General features: G+C 52.3%; 1 pseudogene; it reads left to right on the top strand.

Annotated features, from left to right (window-relative positions):
• Positions 1–1667: 1667 nt before the first annotated feature.
• LOC147412333 (nucleoporin NUP42-like) lies at positions 1668–5604 on the top strand (annotated as a pseudogene).
• The last annotated feature ends 476 nt before the right edge of the window (positions 5605–6080 follow it).

Genomic DNA, 6080 nt, shown 5'->3' with positions numbered 1-6080 from the left:
CACCGCCACCGCCGCCGGACCCGCTCCGCTGCCTCCCGGGACGCGGGGAGCCGGGCCCTGCCCCACCGGCCGCGGGAACGTCCTGCCCGCAGCCAGGCGGCCGTTGGGTCCGTTGGGACGGCGGCTGCCCCGGGGCGGCGCTGGCGGCGCCGCGCCTGGCGGCGGGGGCGCTCCTGGTGGCGGTGAGGGGGGCGGCGGCGCTAAGGGGGGTTGCTGAGGGCGGCGGTGCTGAGGGCGGTGGGGTGGTGGTGGCGCTGAGGGCGATGGAGGCGTTGGGGGGGGCGGCGCTGGGCACCAACTGCCGCCGCCTCCCGCTCCCCCGCCCCTCCGCTGCCGCAGCCCCGTCCCGCGGCGCGGACGTTGGGGGGAGGGGGGGGCGGGGCGGCGCCGCCATCGGTTCCGTCACTCCGGCGAGTTGTTCCCGCGGGGCCGCGGCCGCTTCGGCGAGAGCTGCGGGAAGGAGCGGCCCCGCGGCGGCCCCTCTGCGCCGCACCCCCGAGGTACCGGCGAGCGCGGGGGGAGGGCGGGGGGCGGCGGCGCAGGACCCGCCCCGGCTGCCCGGGCGGCCTCTGGCCCGGCGGGCGGGGGCTGGAGGCGGCGGCCGAGCGGCGGGGCCGGGCCGGGCCGCGCCCGGGGCTCCGCGGCGGCCGCTGCCGGCGGGAGCTGCGCGGCCGAGCGGCCCCGCTGCCGTGGCTCTGGCCTGGGGCTGCCGGCGGCGGCGGCTGCTCTGGCGCTGGGGGCGCTGCACAATGGGCCTCAAGAAAGAGAACGGGGGGAAACACCTCCGGGGGCTTCGCTGCTTTTGGCTTCGTTTGCCAGCGGGGCTTAACGGGGGCCAGCGGAGGGTCCTGCCCCTGGGGAGGAGCGACCCCGCGCGGCGGCGCTGCAGGTCTGCAGGGGTGAGGAAACCACCTCCACGCGCGGTCAGAGAAGCAGAGACGTCCTTTAGGAACGACGCGCACCGGGGCCGTGGGATCCTTCCCCAAGATGTCCGCCTGCCCGTTGCAGTCAGCAAACATTTATACATTAAATTCATACAGATTCAGTCTATACAATGCATATTCAATTTCATCCTCTCGATGATTGGTTCCTCCCTTCTCGCTTCTGATGCAAATGGGCGTGCAGCCTCTGTCGCAGTCTTCCATTGTTCCCTGGTGAGTAGGAGGTATACTTTGGGTAGGTGGTCCGTGAGTCGGAGGTCTCGACCAGTCCTCGAATGGACCATGTTTGGTCAAGGAACATGTCCTTGGCTTGCAGGCTCTTGGCTCGTACGTGCTTTGGTCACGATTCAAAGATGACACACAACGGGTACCATCATAAATCCTGTTTAGCAGACGTCTTGGACAAGAACACACTGTCCTTGTTTCTAACCACCAACAGATTACTGGTTAATAAACACCATAGGTCTGGGAGTTTACAGTAAGCTGTTTAGGATGTTTCTTGCGCTCGCCCACGCTGCTGTACCTCTGTGGAGCCATTTGCAAGGGGATGATTTGCCTTGTGGTGCCACAGAAAGGAATATTGGGTTGTGGCAAAGTCCTTTGGGACATTCCCGTCTTTGAAGTTCTCTCCCGAATCCTTGTTGTGTCTCCAGCTGTTACTGACTTACCGGTGAGGTACCGAGGCCCGTTTCTTCATGACTATACAGGGCACTTGGGAGTAGGACTATGTTTTCTTGGAGGTTGTTGATGATTCCTCTCCTCGCAGGGTTTTCCGACTTGTCTCCAGAAGAGCTGCACCTGGAGTGTTACAACTGCAGAGCAAATTTCAACGTTCAAAGCTGTGTAAGTATTTAAAAAATGCTGGCTTGTTCTGGGAACACCTTTCAAGACGGGACTTGTGTCTGTTCTTCAGGTGGTGACTCTGTACCGTACGTTTAATGACCAAACTCTAGGAGATGATCTGAACGCCAAGATATTTTTAAGTTCCTGTGCACCAAATAGACTGCAAAAGTAGCTGCCAGTCTGTGTGCTCGGCCGTCACTTGCTCTTTATGCCTGAGAACAGGGGCTAAACCTGTCCGATCTGGGCTTCCGAAACGGGTGGCAAGAGCCCTTGAGTGAGTCTCCGTTCAACGTGTGGGCTTCCTAAACCGAGACACGCCTCGGCTTGGCCTTGGCCCCGCTCTTGTGCGTTGTTTGTAGAAATTACTTGAATCCTGTCTCCACAGCCTCATCCTTTGTACGCTCTTCGTCTGTTGGGTTGCTCTAGCTGGAGATGGAGTGCTTTAGGTAGAACTCTGGGGAAGTTTATTTGACCTTGGGCTTTCACGTACCTTTGTTGCGGGGAATTAATGCTGAAAATAGCAGATACTGCTAAAGGAGTGTATACATTTCTAGAGAAGCAGCAAGACATACGTTTTTATATTATAGATATATATATATATAATATTTTTGTATTGTGTATATATATTATATTCCCGAGAAGTAAATGATTTAATGACTTGCCAGTTCCTTGTTGAATACTTTAATCACAGTTATGGGACGGACACAGGCACTAGTTATTGCTGTGTATGTTCCCTGCAGTAATCTGTTGGATCACATTAAAGGGGCTGATTTGATTGAAGGAAGTTAATTTCTGCAAAGCTGAATGTTGTAGGATGATATTGTTAAAGGGCTCTGAATTATAGTAGTGTGACAGGGGGCATTTTTTCCTGAAAATGTGAGAGAAGCCAAGGCAGATCTTAGGACTTCAGCTTAATGAGCACATAAGTGGACAAGCCAGAAATAAAACCAGGGCTGGAGAGTTTGTTCTCTTACCCTTAAAACTGACATATTTGGTGGGTGGTGGTTGTGTTGTGGTTTTTTTTTTTTCCTAAGCACCTGATTCAGACAGTGATAGAACTTAGATTCAGAAAGGCCCAGGAAATAAAAAAGTTGTTTAAGGGCAGTGGAAAGGAATTCTGTGTTAATAACAAACATTTCAGCTCCTGTCGTCTTGGCCTAATAAAGTTTCTTTTCTAACTGTAGAAATCTTTCACTTTAGTTGTCAGATCACTATTTTACTTTTTTTTTTAAGTCTTCGCCAATAATAAACCCAGGCTTTTCTTTTCCCCCTTTTTAGATATTTTCTGTCCAACAGTTAGCGGAACAATGGAAAAATCGTCTGTGCCAGCTGAAAGCTTCACAGGCATCGACAAAAGCAGCTTTGGTAAGTGCTAATGAAAGGTAAAATGTTTCTGTTCCCCATGTAACTTTTTTTCTTAGGTTCACATTTCTTTAGGCACATCCCACCAAACTGTGCTGCAAATGCCGACCTTAATTTCTGCTGCAAAGATCTCTAAGACATGAGAACTGTAACGTGCCACCTCGTTTTTAATGCAGAGATCTTGCAAACGTTCCCCAGAAGCGTTGGCTGTCACCAGCGTATTTAACTGCACTTCTGCTGACTTCACATCAGTAGGTGATCGGTGTTGCTTTGAAGATCGCAGGATGCTCTGTTTTACAGCCAGCCAGACGTGATTCTTTTAGGGCATCCGTGTTTGCCCCTCAGTAGCTGAGACGTGGAAACATGCGGTTCCTGGATTTGTTGGCAATTTGACGCCAGCTCTGTGAACTGCTCTGAAAATCTCAGCTGGGATGTGTTCTGTTCTGGCACTGCAGCCTTGAAAAACATCTGGCATGAAAGCGTTGGGCTGACTGGCGGCACGAAGACCTTGACCGTGACCCTGGCACACCGCAGGGCCCATCAGAGAGAGCAGAAAGGGTGTCAGGAGCAATTGCAGAAGAGAGTAACGCTGGCAGTTTGCAAACTGCCCCGGCTCTGCCTCTCTGTGGTTTTCATAGGCGACAGAAACGGGACGGAATGTTCTGGCACTGCCTGAGGCCGGCGACAGTGAAAGTCTGTGAACACCGTTGGGGGTCTTACCTCCACCTTTCTGTGGAGTCCTGAACTCAGTGACTTGCAGGCGGGTGTTGTAAAACCCTGTAGGTGACTCAGGAGAGCAGCGGGTCAGGACGGTTCCATGTCAGCGAGGCAGCCGCTGGGTCCCAGGTTTGGAATGCTGTCGTTGCCAGCCACGGGCAGGTCACCGCAGCTTGAGGCTGGGATCCGGTCGAGTGCCCGTCTAGGGAGAGGCGAATGTCCACCCCACCTTTTCTTCCACGTGCTGATGTTGACTCTTCCAAGGTGTCAGCAGCAGATGAGACCAGCAGTGTCCTCCAGGCCATCTTAGGATCAATGGAGCATTTTGGTGGTACCAGAAGGAGAAATGGGTAGAGAGGGGGGAGAGAAGCTCTTTGGCTACGTAGCTGTTCTGGGAAGGTGACAAACACTGGTGAATCTAGATGTGTCGGAAAGGAATGCTGGAGTTCAAGCCAGTCAGGGAGACAGAGGCAGCTGGTTGGAGCGGAGTCCGCGTGAGGCGCGTTCGAGTTTTAGTGCGATGATCCCAGCCCTTGGTGGGTTCCGTGCGGAAGGTGCAGGAGTGCCACTGGAGCTTTAGCACAGCAGGCTGGGTGTGCCAGGGTGAGGGAACAGACCCAGTCACAGCAGTGACAGGGAGAGGGTCCTGAAACCCTGACTGAAACAGGGGAGAGAGGAGAACGAGAGCTGGAAGAGGCGTTCAGGCCAGTGCCTGACAGACCAAAACCTGTACCTTGTGATAGATCTGTGTTTGTGGAGTGTTTTACAGAGAACAGCGTGTGGCTTTACAGCGTTTTGTTTGTAGCTGCCAGAGCACGGGGTCGTGATGAAAGCGATCGGTGTCTAACTCGGTCTGAGTTGTGTTCCCTTGCACTGGGCCGCTGTATTTTTGCTTCAAGTATTTATCGAAAGACATTTCCCTGTTTTGGAATCTAATTTTCCTTTATGCTTTTGGTATTTTATTCAGCTACCTGAATTGAAGAAGACGACCACTCGACCATTGCCTGTCTTTGGATTTGGAGGACAGCAAACATCAGGCTTTGGGTTGTCAGGTAAGTTCCTGCATGAAGAACCAACAGTGAAACATTTTCTTGAGTTTCTCTTCTACTGCATTATTGAAATACAGCAGTGGTTTAGCATCACAGGGGTGCACATTCTAAGATTTCTTACAAATGTTATAGTTGCAGGCTTTCCTGTGAAGAGCAGCAGTACTAGTGCCAGCGATTGCTCCTTTCAAACATGTTCCAGTCGTGTCGGTCCTGCTCTGGGGAGCTCCTCTGCTGATTCTAATCCTCCTGCGTTTGGACTGATGTCCTCTCCTAGTGTACCCCCTTCTGCTGGTTTTGGCAGCTTGGCAACTCCATCTGCAGCCTCCTTCTCATTTCAAACTTCTGGAACCACCAGGAATTCCAACCCCACTGGTTTTTCAGGGTTTGGCAGTTCGGCTGTGGACCGTTCAGGCACCGCTCCATTTCCAGCCTTTGGAGATTCAAATGCAGCAGGTACAGCTTCTCCCTCCCATTCAAGCAGCGCTGGTTTTGGACAGACTGCCAGCGCCTCTGGACATCACGTGACATCAACATCTTCTGCGGTCACAAGTAACAGCACATCAGAAAATTTATGTACGCCAGTGAGCAAATTAACAGCTGAAGAGGTGGAACAATTCAAAGCCAAAAAGTTTACCTTGGGGAAGATTCCTCTTAATCCACCAAGTTAAGTAGAACTTTTAAATGTTTCATGACTTAAGTTTGCTTGAAATAACACGTTACTGTAACTCCTTTGGTAGCTCAACTACACAAGTTTGTGGTGGTTGTGGTCGAGTACTAAATTTTCCCGTTTGAGTGGAATTTTGTTTCATCTCTAAGTCTTCTGCATTAATAAACTTTGAACGTCGTATTTTGTCATTTCTTTGTTAGTTTGGAATGGATCTTTTACATCCCAGAAATTAGTTAATGAAGATAAAATGTAAAGTTCCCTTTTATCTTCTGTACTGTGAGATTCTGGGCAAAACCTGTGTTAAAAAGGCTTTGTCGAAAGTAAGAGTGCTTGGGTGAGGTGTTGACAGCCTACTGCGAGTGCAAAGCCAGACGGATGCGGTTGCGGTGCACGACTGCTTGTTGTGGGACCTCCTTGTCTTTTGGCTCCTACTTGAAAGGGACGTGCAGCCCTGGACCGTTGGGGGGGGGTGGAGGGCTCCTGTGTGGTCTGTACCCAGCT

The sequence above is a fragment of the Leptosomus discolor genome, unplaced genomic scaffold (genome assembly GCF_034619465.1).
Source record: "Leptosomus discolor isolate bLepDis1 unplaced genomic scaffold, bLepDis1.hap2 HAP2_SCAFFOLD_99, whole genome shotgun sequence".
Classification (NCBI taxonomy): Eukaryota; Metazoa; Chordata; class Aves; order Leptosomiformes; family Leptosomidae; genus Leptosomus; species Leptosomus discolor.
Note: the sequence above shows the minus strand (reverse complement) of the source record. Positions and strands in the feature narration are given on the sequence as shown.